This window comes from Ovis canadensis, chromosome 10 (genome assembly GCF_042477335.2).
Source record: "Ovis canadensis isolate MfBH-ARS-UI-01 breed Bighorn chromosome 10, ARS-UI_OviCan_v2, whole genome shotgun sequence".
Lineage (NCBI taxonomy): Eukaryota > Metazoa > Chordata > Mammalia > Artiodactyla > Bovidae > Ovis > Ovis canadensis.
In genome coordinates, this window is record NC_091254.1 from 34377472 (window position 1) to 34398071 (window position 20600).

At 38.5% G+C, this 20600-nt stretch overlaps 1 protein-coding gene across 1 annotated transcript in view; it reads left to right on the forward strand.

Moving 5' to 3' along the window:
• The window catches only part of LOC138446509 (uncharacterized), a 412831-nt gene that overhangs the window by 356450 nt on the left and 35781 nt on the right, over positions 1–20600 (forward strand). The gene's annotated exons all lie outside the window — the stretch shown is intronic.

The window sequence follows — 20600 nt, forward strand, 5'->3', positions numbered from 1 at the left end:
GCAACCCCATGAACTGTAACCTGTTAGGCCTCTGTCCATGAAATTCTCCAGACAAGAATACTGCAGTGGGTTGCCATTTCCTTCTCCAGGGGCTCTTCCCAACCCAGGGACTGAACCGGGTCTCCTGCATTGCAGGCAGACGTGTTACCATCTGAGCTACTAGGGAAGCCAATATAATTAGAGTGGTGTAAGTAAAAGCCCGACTGGAGCAGACATAGAAGGGAATAGAAGGAGGGAAATAAGAGAAAACTGATATGAACAATTCTCTCAAACAGTTTAGCTCTAATTCTGTTTCTGAAAGGGGAAATAGGGTATCTTAAAATCTTTTACAAAATCAACTTTATTGAGGCATAATTTATATACCATAAAATGTACCCATTTTGAACGTTCATTTTGATGAGTTTTGACAAACTTATATGTCTGTGAAACCACACCATAACTGAAGTAGAGAACATTCATGACATGCCCCAAAGTTCCCCAGTGCCACTTCCCAGTCAGTCCCTCCACTCCTGACCCAGGCAACCACTAATCTGCTTTCTGTCACTATAGATTATATTTGCCTTTTATAGAATTTCATTTAAATGCATTCATACTGTATGTACTCTTTTGTGTCCAGATTTTTTTTCACCCAATGATAAATTTTTCTAAAAAGATTTTTCCATGTTGTTAATGGGATCATAGATTATTCCTTTTATTTATGGGTAGTATTCTTTTATCTGTATAAATTATAGTTTGTTTATTTATTCACCTGGTGGATGTTTGTATTCTTTCCAGTTTTGGATAATTATTAATTTAGGTTGCATGATTATTTGTGTGCACCTGTGTTTTCATTTCTATTGTATAAATACTATAGAAACGGAGTTACTGGATAAGTGATAAGTGTCTATATAATTTATAAGAAATTGCCAAGATTTTTTCTAAACAACTGTATGATTTTCATACCAGAGGTATACAAGAGTTCCAGTTCCTCCAAAATATTCTAACATTTGGTATTGTCAGGTTTCTTTTTTTTTTTTTTTTTTGGTTAGTCCCATGGGTATGTAGTGGGTATCTCACTGTGGTTTTCTATTTATTCTGGCAGTTTTGGCAATTTGTAATTTGCAAGGAATTTCTTTAGTTCATTAAAGTTGTCCAATTTATTGTTCTGATGTAATTCATAATGTGCACTTACCTTGTTTTTTAGTGCCTGTATGGTCTGTAGTAATGCATTTGCTTTCATTCTTGATATGGTCATTTTGTGACTTCAATCATTTTGTTGTGGTCAATAATGATTAGCTAGGGTCTCATCGAATTCATACTTTCAAGGAACTAACTTTATAAAATTAAAATATAATTGATATAAAATATTATATTAGTTTCAGGTATGCAATATTAGTCACTATTTGTATATGGTGGATAATGATCACCATAATAAATCTAGTTAACATCTATCACTACATATAATAACAAATTATTTTTCTTGTGATAAGAAATGCTAAGATTTACTCTTTGCAATTTTCAAATGTACAATAGAATATAATTAAATATAGTTACCATGCTATATATTACACTTCCATAATTTATTTTATAATTGAAAGTCTGTATATTTTGGCTGCTGCTGCTGCTGCGTCGCTTCAGTCGTGTCTAACTCTGTGCGACCCCATAGACAGCAGCCCACCAGGCTCCCCCGTCCCTGGGATTCTCCAGCCAAGAACACTGGAGTGGCTACCTTCACCCATTACGCCCGCCTCCCATCCCTTGCCTATGGCACTACCAATCTGTTTTCTGTATCAGTGAATTTGATTTTGGTGTTTTTTGTTGTTGTTGTTACTGTTTTGTTTTTTTTTTCAGATTCCACATAAGTGAGATCATATAGTATTTTCCTCTGACTTATTTCACTTAGCATAATGCCTTCAAGGCCTATCCATACTGTCACAAATGGCAAGTTTTTCTTCTTTTTTGTGGCTTAATAATTTTCCATTCTCAACTTTGTTTCAAAAAGTTTTTATTTCACCTTCATTTTGAAGACTAGTTTTTACTGTTTGTAGCATTATTGGAATTGTAGATCTTTCCCCCATCTCTTTAAAAACATAATTCCATTGTCTTCTGACTTGCATAGTTTCTCATGAGAATTTGTGTGTTATTTTTGTTTCTCTGCATAAGATCTTTATTTTTTGTTTGCATTTAAGATGTTTTCTCTCTCTTTTTTAAAATTAATTTATTTTTTTATTGAAGGATAATTGCTTTACAGAATTTTGCTCTTTTTTGTCAAACCTCAACATGAATCAGCCATAGGTATATATATATATCCCCCTCCCTTCTCTTTATCACTGATTTTTAGCAATTTGACCATTATATGCCTTGAGTGTCTTATGTATGTGTCTGTGTACGTATTCTACTTGGGATTTATTGTGTTTCTTTGAGTCAAGGGGCTTAAAGTTTTAGAGAAATTTGGAAAAATTTCAGCTTTTATTATTTTCATTTCTTCTGAGACTACAATTACAAGATATCAGACTACTTGATATTACTTCAGAGGCCACTAAAGCTCCAGTAATTTTATTTTCAACCTCATATCTCTTAGTGTTTTATTTTGGATAAATTCTGTTGTAATGCTTTTAAGTCGATTGACTTTTTCTTTTGTAATGTCTCATCTGGTGTTTATCTCATTCAGTAAAATTCTCACTTCAAATACTGTATTTTTTTAACCTCTAAGACATTACATTAAGTTAATTTAAATAGCTTCCATGTCTCTCCTCATTATGTTCATGTTTTCCTTTAAATATCTGTTCATAGTCTTAATAGTTGCTTTAGCATCCTTAGCACCACCATTTGTTATTTCAGGATTGGTGTCAGTTGACAGATTTCCCCTCAAATACCTGTTACATTTCCTGCCCTTAGCGTATCTAGTCACTTTTTACTAAAGGATATTCATTGTGATGCTATTTTATTGATTGTTCTGAATTTTGTTGTCTTCCTCTAAAGAGTGATGGCTTTTTTTTTTTTTTTGTAAGCAGTTAAGGTCCTTGCATATCAGTCCATTCCTACTGAAACCTGTTTTTAAATTTTAAATTTAAGCTTGTGTTGAGTAGACTTTGCTCTTGAAAGAGTTTATTTTTATCACTAATGCATAGTCTCTCTGGTACCTCTTTTAAATGCCCTTATACTTGGCTTATATCAAAATATGGTTACTTATTGTACCATGGGGCCTATAACAATAGAGATGTACTTTACTTTTCCTCTGTGAATTGTCTTCTGTTATTAAGTTAATTTTGATTTTTTACCCCTTCCCCTTTTCTCCATTCTATTTCATCAGTTCTTACTAGACAAATGTTGAAACTTTGAATCTTCCCTCCATGCTCTAAATTTTATTTTGTAACTTCCATCACACTTTTGTTTCTGGGAGAATTCCTTAGCTTAACCTATAAGATTACTAATTTGTTCTTTATCAATATTTTTTCTGCTATTCAGCCAATCTCTTGAGTTTGCTCCAAATATTATGTTTTTCATCTTTAAGACCTCTGTTCTTTTACATAAGGGCCTTTTCTTATTTCATAGATATGATATCTTCTCTTGTTCCTTTGAGAATATTAATTGCTTTTTGTAAAGGTTTCTTATTTGCTTTTTCTGTTAACTGTACCCTCAAGTGTTAACCCTTCTCTTTGTTAAGATATTTTATCCCGGTGTTTGTTGAGTCTGTGTTTATACTTCTTTCGGATTCCCTCTTATATTTATATGGATTCTATTGTGTATTGAAGCTACTTTCAGTTACTATAAGGGAAAGGTAAATTATTCAGCCATTGGGCAGCTTGTGCCAGTGGCATGTCTTCTGGGTAAGTGAAGTACTTCTTCTTCCAAGATAAAACCAGACTCTCATGGGACTTCCCTGTTTTTTGGACCTAAACACTTGTATTTCTTCCGAACCCTTAGAAGCAAAAGTCTACTGCTTATATCTTGTCCCAAATTGGGGATGAATGGATGGATTGAAAAAAACTACTGTCATGAGTGTGCTCTGATTTTTATTTTCTCTCAGTATGCTGCCCCTGCTGCTGCTGCTAAGTCACTTCAGTCATGTCCGACTCTGTGCAACCCCATCGACAGCAGCCCACCAGGGGTTCTCCCTGGGATTCTCCAGGCAAGAGCACTGGAGTGGGTTGCCATTTCCTTCTCTTAGCAAATTCATCTTCTAGACACCGTTCCTTACATGCATTGCTCTGCATTTGAAGTCTTCTAGACCCGCTTCCAACTTACATAAAATCTTATGTATAGTGACAGAGTGGTTTGCTTCCATTAATTCATTCCTTTGTGCATTCTATATTTAAAGGGCTTCTGAACACATTTGTCCTACTGATAAAATTTTCTTGTTTTCTGAAGTGTTTATTAAGATAATCCATAGTTGAATTTCTTCTGTATTTTTATAATCTCTTCTTCAGATTTATTTGTTTACTTCTGTTTTCTTAGAAAATTTGCCAGAATTTTATGTTCTATATTGATTTCAAATAACAAATTTCCATGGTTATTAATTTATTGATTTTTTTATCTTCCAGTTGTACTGATTTCCTTGTTATTTTCAGTTCTAGCTATATCTATTTTTATTTCTAAGATTACTTCTTAAATTATTTTCTAAATCATTTGTTTGATAACTTGACTGCTAAGTCAAAGATGAAATGGAAGGGTTTTGTGATTTCTAATTACTAAGGTTTCAAAACAGTTTTTGCTTCTCTTTTTGTTCAGTTTAGTTCAGTTCAGTTGCCCTGTCGTGTCCAACTCTTTGCGACCCCATGCTGAAGTCTCAGTAAATATCTCATCATATATCATTAATTCTGATTGTTTGTGCTCATCTATATTTCAAGTTATGAAGTCATCTTTGTGCTAATTATTGTGGTCAGAGTGATGAGAAATAATCAGACTATTTACATGAATGGGGAAAGAGACGAGTGGATTCTGGATGGCAACCAAAAATATTCAGTGGAGTAGACACTGATTTTTCTTTTTTATTTTATTAAGAATGTCATAATGGCTGCCACATTATCTTAGCAAATGCTGCTAATGATACATAAGTTAGTAACAAAAATAACAATCATGTTTGCCTATTAATTCAGTTTTAAACTCATTTTCTCCTCATATAATCCATATGAAATAATTAGGATTTATATTATTGTTCTTAGGCTGCAAATATGGAAACTGAGGCTTATAGGAATGAAAGAGCTTCTCCAATGTTCTAGTTATTTTGGAGGGAACTATTTCTAAGGCTAGCCAAGACAGCATATTTTCTGGCTGCAAATTCAAGTAAACACCCTTTGTCTTCTTTACCTATACTCCAACAAGTTTTTCTTATTTTAAAATTACCATATAATTTTTGGTACCAATTACCCTATTTTGAATTGCTACCAAAAAACCTATCATTTTCACTATATGATTACTTTTTCTTAGGGGTAAATTATATATAGCCTTAACCTCATAATTCTGGTTAAGCTGATGTGGGTAAATAATATGATGTTCTTTCCAATAGCATTTTTGAAAATGCCATCACATTGTTTATAGCTTTTCTTCTGTGTTATTCTCCATTTTCTAGATTTAATGGTTTAAAGTCTTATTTTTCTTAAACCAATGTATAGAGGTTGCATTTATATTTACTAAAATAGTGCTATATATAATCTCACAATTTGGTAACAATATTCAGTCTTTTACATTATGACTCCCTAATTTTCTACAGTTTAGTAGGGTCAAGAATATTTTCAGTTGAAACTTTTAAGCTAGGTACATGGTTGGTTTTTAGATGTTACAGTGATAGGGCAATTTTCATTAAAAAACAGATGCTTTAACTCTATTCTTTAGCCCTTAATTTTATTTCCTGCACTTATATGCATTATCATACATAGTAGCTAGAATTTATAATAGTTTGATAAACTGTGCTTTGCATTTGGCATAAAAGTACACATCATTCATTACAAAGAGTCATGATTTGATGCTTATGTTTTTGTTTAACACGATGACCAGAATCATTTAGTTTTCTACTTCTATTTCCAGCCAAATCTAAAATAGCAAAGACTAAATCAATGCCTTGGATATAGTTCCTAATTTATCATATAATTCCTAATCATGTGAGACACTCTCCTTCCTCTGAGAAATATCAGAATGCATTTCATTTTATCTGACTCAGAATATTGATGTCAGGAGTGTCACAAACTTATAAAATCCCTAATAATATGGAAAATTTTGGGAATATGAGGCTGAGTTTTAATGGTGGAAAATGACTCATGCTCAATTTAAAGTTTTTATTAGAAGAGATGTCTATTTCTTAACCTTTATGTAAAAAGAGAAACATGATATAGTAGAAAGACCACTGGCCCTGGATTTGGAAAGTTCTAACTCTATCTGGTGCTTCTCTGATGGCTACGTGGTAAAGAATTTGCCTGCAATGCTGGAGACCCAGGTTCGATCCCAGGGTCAGGAAGATCCCCTGGGGGAGGAAATGGCAATTCACTTCAGTATTCTTGCCTGAAAAATCCCACGGACAGAGGAACCTGGTGGGCTACAATCCATGGTGTCTCAAAGAGTCAAACACGACTGAGCAACTGAACAACAAGCTGTATCTAGTATGGGCTCTGGCATGAGGTAGTAATGAAACAATGAGCTAGATAGTTTCTCTGAGCTTGTTTTCTCCTGTATTTATGGGAATAATAATATCTGTCTGGTCTTAAAGGGTAACTGAGAGACTCCGATGAGATCACATATATGAAAGGAAGCTGCCAAATGCAATGCACTGTGGTGGCTGCATTAGCTTTCCATACGCATCTGTGCTTCAGTCTTGAATGGAAACAATGCTCCACCAGCCCGTATAGGAAGAGAGAACATCTAAGAGGAACAGACCTTTTATTTTATGTTATTTATTTTTTAAAGTTGTTTATTTATTTGTCTGTGCTGGAGCTTAGTTGTGACACGTGGGATCTTTAGTTGCAGCGTGCAAACTCTTAGTTGCAGAATGTGAGCTAATTTCCTGACCAGGGATCGAGCCATACCTCCTGCATTGAGAGTGTGAAGTCTTAGCCATTGGACCACCACGGAGGCCCCTTTATTTTAAAACATTCTTAATTTGGATTGGTCAACACATGCCCTGTTCTATTCTGTGGAGGAAGCATCATAAATATATCATGATCACTTGTGGTATTGTCCCTCTTGCTACGACTGAGTGATAATTCAGGGATTCTCTAGTGCTTGCTCATGACTCTAACACTCTATCAAGCGGTAGTGCATCTTCTTGATATTTCAATTGTGATTGTTACAATGTAATTCTTATATTCCTACACTGATTTTTGAAGCGTTTAAAATATTTTTCCTCTTCTGACTTTATTTTTCTATTTGTGACTATTATATTTGTAACTATAAGCATTATCAGTTATCTCAGTCAAATTGTCTTCATTCAGAAGATTCATTTAGATTTGTTATCTTAGTAACTTCATTGTAGAAACATTTATGTAGCACTTGAAAAATATGTAACTTCTGGGTACTAAGAACTGTAAGTCAAATAAGATAGCATCTTCAGGAAATTTTAAATTTAAGTTAGGAAAATGGAGATCCACACAACTCTAATAGAATGTGACAAGAGTGAAATGTGGTGATAGAAACAGAATGATAAATAGAGCTCTAGCTTGGACTTGACGCCACTATTTTTTTTTTTTTAATTTGGTGGCCAAAAGTAGGGTACAAAGACCTGACATTTAAACACATCAAGTAATTCTGTTTATCTAAAGCAAAGTTCACAAATTGTCTGTAGACTAGATTTGTCTTGCATATATACATGTACATGCACACATATATAGGCTCATCATATTAAAAAGCAGAGACATTACTTTGCCAACAAAGGCCCATCTGGTCAAAGCTTTGGTTTTTCCAGTGGTCATGTATGGGTGTGAGAGTTGGACTATAAAGAAAGCTGAGTGCCAAAGAATTGATGCTTTTGAACTGTGATGTTGGAGAAGGCTCTTGAGAGTCCCTTGGACTGCAAAGAGATCCAACCAGTCCGTCCTAAAAGAGATCAGTCCTGAATATTTATTGGAAGGACTGATGCTTAAGCCGAAACTCCAATACTTTGGGCCCCTGATGTGAAGAACCAACTCATTTGAAAAGACCCTGATTCTGGGAATGACTGAAGCCAGGAGGAGATGGGGACGACAGAGGATGAGATGGTTGGATGGCATCACCAACTCAATGGACGTGAGTTTGAGTAAGCTCTGGGTGTTGGTGACAGGCAGGGAAGCCTGGTGTACTGCAGTCTATGGCGTCTCAAAGAGTTGGACATGACTGAGTGACTGAACTGAATGAATTGATATTGGCTCACAGAATATTTCAAAAATTTGAACCATCATGAAAGCATTAGATCTCATGCAAAAGTCTAAATTTCTGAGTTTCTCTTAAAGTTGTTAAACATTTGCTGGTAGTCCTTAATTAATGTCCAAAACATTAGCTTTGCTTTTGTATGTGATGAAAGCCACCCAAAGATGGACTAAGCATGCCTACCCTAAATTGGCCACGTGCTCACAAGTTCGCTGCTAGCTGCCACTTCACACTCTCCATGCCTGTCATTTCTGAAATACCCACATTGGCTCGCAGTGTGGGTATTTCATGGCCTGTGCATTTCTTGATCTCTTGTCTGGAACTTTCTCCCCTGCCCCCCACCTCTGCCCCCACCCTATGTACCTGTTAGCTCAATTCCTCATTCATTCAGGCCTCTAGTTCAAGGTTACCTCATTATAGAGGCTTTCCCTGACCTCCTTCCCTAAAAGAACAGTTATCACTATCTCTTTATCCCTCTTAACTGTTCTCTGAGGCATGCATGTGTGTGCATGCTAACTTGCTTCAGTCATGTTTGACTCTGTGTGACCCTATGGACTGTAGCCCCCAGGCTCCTCATCCATGGGATTCCCCAGGCAAGAATATTGGAGTGGGTTGCCGTGCCCTCCTCCAGGGGATCTTCCCGACTCGGGAATCAAACCTGGGTCTCCTGCACTGCAGGCAGATTCTTTACCACTAGTGCCACCTAGGAAGCCTTGACACTTACTGCCAAATGGCATATGATGTATTTTTTATGTGTTTACTTATTTATTAAATATGCCCCACTGATAGAACATATGCTTTGTGAGAGCTGGGCCTTTGTTTTATTTACCATGGTTTTCCTGCCACTTATCACACTACATGGCACAGAACAGCCAATAAATACGTGTTGGGCGAATGCTGTTGAATGAGCGTATTGAATGTATACACGTGTATAATGTACATTACATATAATATATACAAAGTGTTAAATCTGCAGTATATATTTTAATGATCTGAGAAGCTGTTCTCAGGCTCTGGTTACCTGAATGGTAAACAAAGAACCTTGTTTGATCATGGCTGCTACAATTCAAGAGTCTGCGGAATGCACATGATTTGGGACATATGATTCAATTTGGATCATGCTGAAATTCTGAGCATTTTGTGGTTTCTCCCTAACACCAGACATACAGCTCTCCTTCCAGTGTACCGTACAGTTTTATTTCAGGTCCTGTAAAAACCACAAACTTATGGAGGTGTGGAGGTGGGAAAAGGTGGTAGAGAATAACACATCTTAAAAGCTTTTTGTTTCTGAGTGCTCATACTTCTTTTTTTAATATAAATTTATCTATTTTAATTGGAGGCTAATTACTTTACAATATTGTATTGGTTTTGCCTTATATTGACATGAATCCGCCATGGGTGTACATGTGTTCCATACTTCTTGTAGAGCTCTGCACCAGAAGGGAAAAAAAAATGGTCAGGACTATCGAGAAAGAATTGAATAGACATTGGATAGGATAGATGAGAAGGAAATGGGGGAGAGAACATTTGAGTCCAGATAAGTTTTACCACAATGTGAAAATAAGCTCCCATAATCCTCCTGTCCTCATTGTGTCCTCAGCAATGACACAAACATGGGAAGATTTGTGTAAGTCAGTGAGTCTCACACTGTTAGGAAGAAATATTGGAATGAGGGAAACCCTGACTGTGAACTTGGCTTTTCACCAGCCAACTGTGTGGTATGTGTGTATTCCCCAAACAATTAAGAAGCATTTCATTTTGTTCCTTGGCAGATCTGCTTCACTCCCATGTATGACTACCTTCTTGTCTTTATTCTTTTCTTATGACTCAAAGAAAAATTATACACTCCCTGTTCACGATCTCTTCCCCATCTATGACTTAATGGCTCCCCATCTGTGCTTTTCTCTCTGTTTTATAATATAATCGACATGCATTCTTATTTATCCAAAAAAATGTTTATTGAATGCCCACTAGTTCTAGGCATTAGAGATACATAGTGGAATAACATTTGTAGCTTTAATAACACTTTCTATGATATAAGGAAGTACCAGGGAGAATTTTTACAGATGCTGGTTGAAACATCCATCAAAGGATATTGAGAAAAGTAAACACATGATGTTCTTTTCCTGCAAAAGACAGATACTTAATCCTGGTGTTCTATGGAAACCTTTAGTGTAAGATGTGTAGGGAGGTTTGTATGTCAATGATTCTCTATCAAAATAACTACAAATTCTAACACCCGAGAAGAATGTCTCAGAAAAAGCAGGACCAGATGTTTCTAGATGTATGCATAAACAGCACATATGAACATGCTTATGCATTTGATTAGCCTTTTTTCTTCGGGCTGAGATGCCTACTCATATAGGTGAGTATGCCAGCACTGCAGAAAAACTTCTCAGCCTCTCTGATGCCTAAAGATAGAAATATAAATATTAATTTGGAGACTGACTGAGTAGGTGGCCTCCTGGGTGTGATGGGTGTCATTTTTTTTAAGGGAGATTTTAATCAGCAAGTTATTGAGATGACATCATGTATTGTTTTTAGCTGAATTCTGTGGCAGAAAAGTGTGTAGGAAGACACCACAGTCCTGTAGGAAAGATAATGTTATTCAATATTTCCCATATACTTTTAAGTATAAACCAAGATTGGAGCAGCAGTTTCAGTAGCAGAAATGCTTGGCTTTTGGAAGAGTTTTCTTTGCTCTTCCATTGGCTCCATACGTGGGCCCTTTTGGGGTTTTTCATGAGAATTGTGAATGTGGAAGTTATAAAATAGACTACTAGGCTGTACTCCTCATTTGGGGGAGCATAGAAAAGTTCCTAGGAGCACAGGGTAAGGTAGCCCTTTCTGTTTTCTCAGCTGAAGCTCTGGACAACTGGGAAGGCTAGAGAAGGCGAAGTTCCAACATTTGATTTTCTGATTAACTCTGTCACTATGAAAACTCTTAATTGTTTTTGTGCTTGGGATTGAAAATATTTCTAAGAAGTCTGCTTACTTCATAGTAAGTGCTATTTACAACTGTAATGGAGTCTTTGCTCAAGGTTAAGGATCTCGCACCCTTGGGTGCCTATAGTGGTGATCATAACTGTAGTTTAAATGTAGAGGAGAGGATATCCTGTAGATGGTGGATTTTGGACTAAATCTCTCGTGAGGACTTGTGTGTTGCCTTTACGTGAGGTAATAATTAAGATTCTAGGTAGCTGTATGTGGCTGTGCTGAGCCCCTCAGCCACAGGCACTTTGAGAAGAAACAAGCTCTTGGGAAGTTATTTCTAAAAGTTACATAACTGGAACTTCCTTGGTGGTCCAGTGGCTAAGACTCCACACTCCCAATGCAGGGGTCCCGTGTTCAATCCCTGGTCTGGGAACTAGGTCCCACATGCCACAATGAAGGGTTTGCACGCGGCAACTTAAAAGATCCTGAGTGCCACAACTAAGACCCAGCACAGCCAAATAACTAAAGAAAAAAATAACTAAATAAAAGTTACAAAACTAGTAAGTGACAAGGGAATAATCCAAAACCCAAACTTTAAAGATTAACAACACAATCCCATTTTATAAATAACTAAGTGAGACCCAGAGAAGTTCAAGGCCACAGAACAGATTACAAAGAGAGATGGGACCGATGGGCTTCTGTCCACCAGGCTGGCCTTCCTACAACACTATACATCTGGCTGTGTGTATAGCCCACCAGGGTCTCAAGATCAAATTTGAGACCAAGGAATCCCTACCACACCAGCTCCAGTACAAACAAAACCTTGTCACTGTTTGGGGGAAGCTTTTTGCTTCTCACTATCATATTATTTGACCTCCTACTACATAGGCTTGCCAGGTGGCACCAGGGGTAAAGAATCCTCCTGCCAATGTGGGAGATGCAAGAGACGCAGGTTTGATCCCTGGGTTGGGAAGATACCCTGGAGGAGAAAATGGCAACTCAATCCAATGTTCTTGCCTGGAAAATTCCATGGACAGAGGAGCCTAGCAGGCTACAGCCCATGGAGTCGCAAAAGAGTTGGACACGACTTAGCATACATGCCTATTATATGGCCAGACTCTACCAGGTTTTTCTGTGATCCTCACAATAACCCTCTGAGATAATATTATCATTATGTTCATTTTACAGATGGGTAAACTGAGTCCCAGTTCTGTTAAAGAACGTGCTCAAGGTTGCACAGATAGAAGGAGACTGAATTGGGGTCCAAAATTTTTTCAATGGGACTTGAACACTATCCTCTTTCCACAACACACAGTGTCCTTCACTGTTGCTCTGAGGATGGCGGGGGCGGGAGGGGGTGGTGGGTGAGGAGGTGCCTTATGCAAACATCTCCTCCTGCCTAGCCCCAGAGATTACTGCCTTGCTTGGCCAGATGCCTGGCACCTGTGAGCTTGGAGCCAGCTGCAGCTAGGCTTTGCAGGCATCAGAGCCTGTGCTGGGTGGGCATGTCACTCCGCACTGTGTGAATGAGTGTTTGATTTGCCTTAGCTCACCATTGGGTGGAGTCCACTTTGGGCAGAACACTTAGTGGCTGAATAAACACTCAGAGCATCTTGGAAAGGCTGCATGTGCTGGTGGTTTGACACTGATTTGAGCTGCTTGGAGAGATGCCACCAAAAGCCAGCTTTGACCACTGGTGTTCTATTGAGAGACCTTGCCTTCTTAGCCTCTCACTGTCCCAGTTTCCTTGGAGGTCAACCGAGGACAAATAAATCCTGTTATTTCTGCCGAGTTTCTCTTCTTCAGACTGAGGACAGAGGCAGGAGACGCCTCTGAAATTCTGGACAAAGTAAACTAAATACCACCAAAATGGAAGAGGCTGCTTTAGAACTTCACAACTGGGAGGGTGATAAAGACTCACAACCTGGGGCAAGGATGGAGAGATCTCTTTGCTTTTTATATTCTTAGAGACCCTTGGAGCTGGCCCGTTAGAAGACGTGTTTCCTTTTATTACCTCAGGGACTGGGTTAGAGGATTTGGGGAGCCTTATACTGTTGGTCCCTGCCCTGGCTCTGACTTGAATCTCAGAAGGGTGGATTGCCATGACCATGAGCCTGAGAAAAGTGCAGAAGAATGGGAGTTTGTGTGTGACTGTGAATTTTGCTGCATTAATGCTGGGGACGCATGCATGGGGAAAGTGTTCTCAGTGGACCAAAGCAGTCCCATTACATGGAGGAAGTGGGCAAGCTTGCTGTGAATTTCTCAGACTTGAAGCTAACGTGTGAACATTGGTGATGAATTCAGTCTTTCTCCGATAGTCCACATAAAGATCTAATCTACACACATGTGAAAACTCACAGGAGATCCCAAAACTAGCCTAGAAAAATGTCTTCGATATAGTCAGTGTCACTTGAGTATGCAAAATTGGTTTTTTCTTGACTGATTGAAACAAGGCACTTGGAGATTTGAGATGGTTGGTGAAATAATAAAGTGCCATTATCTCTTCAAAGAAGTAATAAACAAGAGGCAAGGAGGAGAAACCATCTATGATGAGCATTATGGAAATTTCTGCAAAAATATCCCAAAAGGGAGCCATCTCTGGACCTTGGGACCTGCATCATTGACTTTAAAATAGCCTTTTATTAGCTCTTGTTGATCTCTACCCAAAGAAAATAATCATACTTGAGTAAATTATTTCTCACACTGTGTCTCATGGAGAACACTGAAATCACTGTGAAGCTGAAAAATTACTGACAGACATAGGGGACATGTTACTCTAAGTAGCCTGGAAAGGTGTCTAAACAGTTGAGTGACTTAGTGTGATTAATGAGCCTGTTTGAGTCAACAGTAGTGGCTGGAGTTCTGAGGTCAATTTCGTTTCCTTAATGATAATAAGCATGGAATGGGGACTAGCTTAGATTTAGGAAATTGAATTAGAGTCTAGATAATTTAGAGTCATGATAGTATAGCTTGAAAAAAAGAGTTTTGCCACCTTCAACCAATTGCCAGCTTGGACCTTTTTAATTGAGTGACTATTTTGGTGGAGATAAAGGAACAATAGCATTAAAATAAATGCCAAAGACTTTTCAGAAAATTAAAAAATAAACAGATATTTAAGGGGAAGCTAGCTACCTCTTTCTTATCTTTCAAGGGTTCAGCTTAAATAACTATAAATATCTATTCCCCCTGCCAGAAGGCCTCCCTAAACTTGTCTAAAGTGTTAGTCCCTGATCTTATTTTTACTTTATTTTATCTTATTTTTTCATGTAAAGGCATTTTATTTTAAATATAGCAGTGTGTAAATGTCAATCTCAAACTGTCAGTCTGAAACTATCCATCTATCCCTCCCCTACCACCTTTACCCCCAATGACCATAAATTTGTTCTCTAAATCTTATAGGTCTGTTTCATAAATAAGTTCATTTGTATCATTTTTTTAGATTCCCCATATAAGCAATATCGTATAATATTTTTCTCTCTCTGTCTGACTTACTTCACTTAGTATGATAATCCCCAGGTCCATCCATGTTACTACAAATGGGATTATTCCATTCTTTTTAGTGGCTGAGTGTATCTCCATCAGATATATGCCCAGGAGTGGGATTGCTGAATCATATGGTAACTCTATTTTTAGTTTTTAAATAGCTCCTTGGACTTTGCACAATTGTAATTCTATAGTTACTTGTGTCATTATTTGTTTAAAATCTCTCTCAAGACAAAGGACTGTGTCCATTGTCTTCACCACCATATTTCCAGCTCCTATCCCTGTATCTGGCACATGGTAGAAATTTAATAATAACTGTATTGATAGAATAAATGAGTGAATGAATAGCTCCTTCACAATGACTACTACATTTTGTAATTATAATCTTATTGTTTACACGCTAAGATTGTTTGATTTATCACAGATTTATTGGTCAGAAGCTTGCAAAGGCTAGACATTCTCTAGATGAGCTGCTGAAGCTAAAGATACATTTTTTCCAAAATAAATTCTGGATTTCCAGCTGATAGCATCTATTTGCAGTTGTTTTATAACATAGAGCAACTCAGCTGCCTTGGGTTCATATTTTTGGAAGGGAATTCCCATGTCAAAATGAGATTCCTCTTCTCTCACTTGTCAACAAGTCTTCATATTTCCTCATGATTAGGATTTATGAAAACACTATTGGGGAGGATTGTCAGAGTCACAGAAACCAAAGAATGATGGTCACTGGGTATATCTTAAATGCCATGACTATGGAGTCTTTGGGGCTTCCCTGGTGGATCAGCAGTAAAGAATGTGCCTTAATGCAGGAGCCACAGGAGATGCAAGTCCGATCCCTGGGTTGGGAAGATCCCCTGGAGGAGGGCCTGGCAACCCACTCCAATATTCTTGCCTGGAGAATCCCATGGACAGACTGTGGGCTACAGTCTATAGTATCGAAAAGAGTCGGACACGACTGAAGCGACTTAGCGCGCATGCACACGGAGTCTTCCCTGCTGTTCAAGGTGTAGGCCATTCCCATGGCCTTGATTTCCAGTCAGCAAGCATCTTGGTTCTGAATGTGGGTGAAACCTATAAGTGAACATTTTTCTTGGAATCTCTCAAACTGCTTCCCCGCCCCCTGATTTAAGAGGAAATTTCCAGAATAAATTTCAAAGAGCCGTAAGTCAATAAGAAGAAAGGCAGAAGACTGACGGACTGCTCCTAGTTATATCAGTTGAGGGTGGCCTTCCGCGTCTCCTCTGAGTCTAGCCCTGTATTTTCTAGAAAAGTGTTTCTAACTCCTCCCAGCCAATGTCGGGGAGAGGAAGATGCTTAGGGCTGCAGGAAGAGCCTCCGGGAAGCATATTCATGGTGTAGCCTCGTGCTGAGATGCTATGCGTTCGGGGGGTGGGGCGGGAACTAGTCAGCCCCTATGGCCTCTAGCCTGGAAAATCCCGTGGACAGAGGAGCCTGGTGGGCTGCAGTCCATGAAGTCGCTACGAGTCGGTCACGACTGAGCGACTTCACTTTCACTTTTCACTTTCATGCATTGGAGAAGGAAATGGCAACCCACTCCAGTGTTCTTGCCTGGAGAATCTCAGGGACGGAGGAGCCTGGTGGGCTGCCGTCGATGGGGTCGCACAGAGTTGGACATGACTGAAGCGACTTAGCAGCAGCAGCATGGCCTCTGATGAAGCATTTTTCCACACCCGAGATGACAGCAGAATGTTGCCGTGAAAGATGTTTTTCACTTCTGTTTCAATGCGGTTGACTGGAAACATCAGTTTTCCAGTCAGAAAGCTGTGCGCTCCGCAGCTATGGCTGCGTGCACGCCGCACGGCGGTGAAGTGCTCCACGGCAGATGCTATGGAGTGAGGAAGGAAGCAGGAGCCTGGCACTGCGACCAGTCCCGGGTCCTGGCTCCGGTTTTGACACCGTTTCATCTAAGGATTCCTGTTCTCTGAGTTTGGGAGAGATATCTTGTTAAGCCTTAGTTTACTTATCTAGGAAAATGGGTAAACTGAATAGATCATCTAAGTTGAGCTCTAGGAGGCCGGCGTCAGGTGAGCCAGCTATGGTCAGGCAAGTGGCTGATCAGGTCCTTACTGACCATGGCTAGAAATACTAGATTACCTATACCAAGGCTTGGCAGTGTTAGCTGTGTCATCGGGGCTGTGTCTCTCAGTCTGTGCTCAGTCTTACTCTATACCATTAAGAAATACAAAGAAGGAAATACTGGGGGCACAAGAATGCATACACTCTGTTTACCTTTGCCTTTTACAGTCTGCACTAGTATGTCTCAAATAGCAGTGCCTACTTAGGCAATTTAAATGTTTTACAGCAATTGTGATAATTCTAGACGTCACCTTTTAAGCACATTTTCCAGTATTCAACCAAAACGTTTTTCCTTAGCTGGACTCTGCTGTTAGACATTTAAAAAGCTACCGATTTGCACACGAGTTTCTAAATTATAATATCGACTCTACTCCTATCAAAAATAATGACAAATAGTTATAGAATATTTTGCATTTCATGTTCTCCTTAGAGCACATCCCACTAGAGGTGTTCAAAAAAAAAAAATTACTGTTTCTTTCTAAGTTTGGAAGACAGTAGGCAAGTGTGAATGTTGTCTTGATGAGGAGGGAGCAGGTCTTTAGTCACCAGCATCTCTCACTTTGGAAATATCCACTTTGTTTTTTTGCAAAAACTTGCATTCATTTGAAAACCAAAACTCAAATTTGGTTGAACCCCAAGATAGTGTTTCTAAAAACTCAGAATTTGAACTTGCTTGGATTTACAATTTAAAGAGACAGGTGTGTGTGTTTAGTTGCTCAGTTGCTTGCAACCCTATGAACTGTAGCCCACCAGGCTCCTCTGTCCATGGCATTTTCCCAGCAAGAATACTGGAGTGGGTTGCCATTTCTTCCTCTGGAAGAAAACTGTTAAGCTACAGAAGTGGATGTGTGCAGATACTTCCTTTCATAAGGAAAGCAGAGAAGACTGCTTCACAGAGAGCAGAGAGGGCCATACTTGCCCCATAGCTGCCCCTTCTTAGACCTAAGCAACCTTTCTCTTTTAAGGCTTCCAAGACTATCATTCCTCAGTGACAAGGGGCCCTACCAATAAAGGTCCTCTCTTCCAGTGTCCACTTGATGTAGTGACGGCATCCTCTCCCAGGTTAGCCTTTAGGTGCCCAGGGAGAAGGCAAACATGTCTTGTGTGAATGAGATTAACACTGCCCACAGGCTCTTTTTATCCTCACTATTGATAGTGTGTGAAAACCAGGATGTAGCCAACATTGAAAAAGGTCACATTGCAGGAATGCAGAGATTCCAAGTTTAAAAATACAGAAGACATGGTTTAAAAAATGGGTGGTTTTATGCTTATTCTACAAAATTCTGAACAGTAAGTTTAATACAACCAGAAAGCAAAGTATTGTCCACATTAGCCTACCTATTCTGGGTAAGACTTGTATTTGTGGTCATCATTCATGAGCCAAGAACAACCTTGGAAAAAAGTCATCAGAAACCAGGATTCACATGGCTATGATGTAATCAGCATCAAATAAATGCAAGGTCAAGAGCTGTAATGTTTCAGTACATACAGGCTCTGAAGATCCATGGTCTTGTAAGTAACAGCAATACAGCTATTTTTTTTTAATCTCATGTTGGAATACATGCAGTTAGCAGCATAGGCATAATTGGTAATAAAAAACCTAAAAAGATAGTTTCTGAGCTTTGAACAGGAAGAGGCGGCACTTGGATACCGTGTAAGCTGATTCAACAAACAAGTACATAAATAACTCTTCTCCAGCCATTATTCCAAATCTGTATTGATAAATCATTGCATCTCATATGGATCTATGATTTTGTAAATTTTCGTTAAATTCACATAAACATAAAATTGATAATTAAGGTGTACAATTCAGTGGCATTTAGTACCTTCACGTGTTGTGTGACCATCACCTATATCTAATTCCAAATTATTATTTTTTCGATATTTATTTATTTGGCTGTGCCAGGTATTAACACAGGATTTTTAGCTGAGACATGTGAGATCTAGTTCCCTGACCAGGGATCGAACTCAGGCCCCCTGCATTGACAGTGCAGTATTTTAGCCCCTGGTGGTCCAAATTATTTCTATGACACCCAAAAGAAACCTTGTAACTGCTAAGCAGTCACTCTTTTTTCCTCTCGCCAGCCTCCAGCAATTGTTAATCTGCTTTCTACCTCCATGGAGTTCCCTATTCTTTATGTTTCATATAAATGAAATCATAAGATATGTTACCTTTTGTGTCTCATGTAGGAAGAATTCATAGAGATGAGTTTCTCAAAGCAGTAATTTGAATGTGGGAAGGAGCAAGACGTTACGAAGGCAGAGAGGCAGAAGAGTGGCCAGCGTTGCCAGAATAGGGCAGAGAGTAGAAGCCAGGGCTTGTATGGGAAGAGTTCACTCATGGAAGGTCCTGATGGCTGTAAGAAGAGTTTTAATATTGTGCAGAAGGCAGCTGGAATTCTTGTGGGATCATTAGAAGAGGGACAGGTGATTTTCAGTGCTGTTTGCAGGAGTGAATGCTGAAGTCAGGGAAGTTTGCAATATAGGTTATGACGGAGGGCTATGCCAATATTACTCAGCCGTTAAAAAGAATACATTTGAATCAGTTCTGTTGAGATGGATGAAACTGGAGCCGATTATACAGAGTGAAGTAAGCCAGAAAGAAAAACACCAGTACAGTATACTAACACATATATATGGAATTTAGAAAGATGGCAATGATGACCCTGTATGCAAGACAGCAAAAAAGACACAGATGTGTAGAGCGGACTTTTGGACTCAGAGGGAGAGGGAGAGGGTGGGATGATTTGGGAGAATGGCATTGAAACATGCATACTGTCATGTAAGAATCGAATCACCAGTCTATGTCCGATGCAGAATACAGCATGCTTGGGGCTTGTGCACGGGGATGACCCAGAGGGATGTTGTGGGGAGGGAGGTGGGAGGGGATTCATGTTTGGGATCGCATGTACACCCGTGGTGGATTCCTGTCAATGTATGGCAAAACCAATACAGTATTGTAAAGTAAAATAAAGTAAAAATTAAAATTAAAAAAAAAGAGGCAGAAATCAGGGATAAATAATGTTCCCTCAAGGTTTGAGTATGTAGTTATAACTCTTTAGTATTAACAATTCCCTGTTTCACTTGAAAAGTTTCTGCTAATTCAAGAAAGAAGTGAATATTCTAAGAATCCATAAAAAATATTTTAAGTGCATGAATGCCTTAAGAAACTATCTCTATAAAAGGTATCTGTTTATTCATAATTAACTTCTCTCCAGAGTCTTTAATATTCAACAATTCCATACTTTCCTTCATTCAGATTTTATTTATTCAGCAAATATTTACTGAACATGTGCTTAGAATCCTGCAGAGATTTAAAAACCAGAGAGGTGTATTTGGACGAGATTAGTAGTTCTTAACAGGAGCAGTACCCTCTATGATGAATTTTGGAACTTTGGATGTGTTTTTGGTTGTTGCAGTAATTGGGGTGAACTAGTGGCTCATGGTGGAGGTCTGGGAGGTTAGGTGGCCTGGTTATTCCCAGAACAGTCCTGCACACAGAAAAGTGATCTCATGGTCACACAGCTTCCTAATAGCTCAGATAGTCAAGTAGGTGGTAACCCTGTTAATAATTACCCAACCAAAATCTAACTCAAATATATATAATTATCTAAACTTAGAACCTAAACTAAAATATTTGTACACACACACACACAAATATTTCTTCATAGTTTCAATGAAAATAAGACTTTTTCAGGAGTGGTCCTTATTGAGGGAAGAGAGTGCTCTGTTTCATTCAGCACTTGTAAGGTTCACTATTTTGGAAAATGGCA